This window comes from Pyrgilauda ruficollis, unplaced genomic scaffold, assembly GCF_017590135.1.
Source record: "Pyrgilauda ruficollis isolate IOZ18807 unplaced genomic scaffold, ASM1759013v1 scaffold3256, whole genome shotgun sequence".
Classification (NCBI taxonomy): domain Eukaryota; kingdom Metazoa; phylum Chordata; class Aves; order Passeriformes; family Passeridae; genus Pyrgilauda; species Pyrgilauda ruficollis.
In genome coordinates, this window is record NW_024524663.1 from 1 (window position 1) to 1,113 (window position 1,113).

General features: G+C 75.3%; 1 long non-coding RNA gene across 1 annotated transcript; it reads left to right on the forward strand.

Moving 5' to 3' along the window:
* The first annotated feature begins 166 nt into the window (after positions 1–166).
* Positions 167–1,100, forward strand: LOC121357336. The gene is made up of 4 exons (XR_005955716.1): positions 167–230; positions 483–560; positions 646–829; positions 910–1,100. It is a non-coding gene; the product is annotated as an uncharacterized LOC121357336 (long non-coding RNA).
* Positions 1,101–1,113: the final 13 nt, after the last annotated feature.

A 1,113-nucleotide genomic window follows, 5' to 3' on the forward strand; every position in this document is an offset into this window, starting at 1 on the left:
TGGAGGGGAATTCGGGGTGTTTTCTGGGGGGCTTTGGGGGTTCCAGGGTTACTCTGGGGGTCTTGGGGGGCTCTGGGGACCCCCGGGGGCAGTTTGGGGTGTCTCTCCGAGGCTCCCCACCTCCTGGGGACCCCCGTTTTGTCTCCCCCCCCCCCCACCTCCCTCCAGGCGCTGCGAGAATTCGGGTGCCCCCCCTGGGAAGAGCCCCCCAAGGTGGATGAGCCGCTCAGGTACCCCCTGATGGGACAGAGACCCCTCCCCAGGATGGAGACCCCAAACTGGGGGGATCCCAGGGCTGAGAACTCAGACCGGGACTCCATTGGGACCCCGGTTTAAGACCCCCAGGACCCCGGGGGGTCCCAGCCCCATCCTGCCCCCCCGAGGGTCCCGTGTGCCCCTCAGGACCCCGACTCTTCCTCTCCAGGGGGTCCCGGTGCCCCCCCCGCCGTGCCCTTTGACCCCTGTCTGTGTCCCCGCCCCAGCCCGCCGGTGACCGTGGATGACCCCGGCGATCCCGAGCTGGCCCAGGCCGTGGCCGCCGCCCGCGGGGCCGCCCCGGGGTGAGTGCGGGGGCGGGGGGTGACCCCTCCGGGGGTGTCCCCTCGGGGAGGAGGGGTCGGTCCCCAACGCCCCCGACTGCCGCAGGTGGGGGCGGCTGCCGGGGGCGTCGCGGGCCCGGGTGCTGCGGGGGGCGGCGGCGGCGCTGGCGGGGGGAGCCGGGACCCCCGGGGACGGCGACAGCGGCGACAGCGGCGACAGCGACCGGAGCCTGCAGGGGGCGCTGCTGCGCTGGGCGGAGCGAGCCGAGCGCGCGGGCGGGGCCGTGCAGGTGGGCGTGGCGAAAAAAGGGGGCGTGTGTTTCAGCTCGAGGGCGTGGCCCCTGACTGGGCACGGCCAATCCCGCTGCAGGAGGTGCCCGGGGGGCGGGGCCTGCTGACGAGGCGGCCGCTGGGAGTGCTGGGCGTGGCCTGGGGCTGGCCCCGCCCCCTGGCGCTGGAGCTCCTCCCCCCGGCGCTGGCGCTCGGAAACTCCGTCGTGGTGGTGGCGCCTCCTGGCGGCCTTGGCGCCGCACAGCGTCTACGGAAGGTGCGGAACGGGGACCCCCCCTGTGCC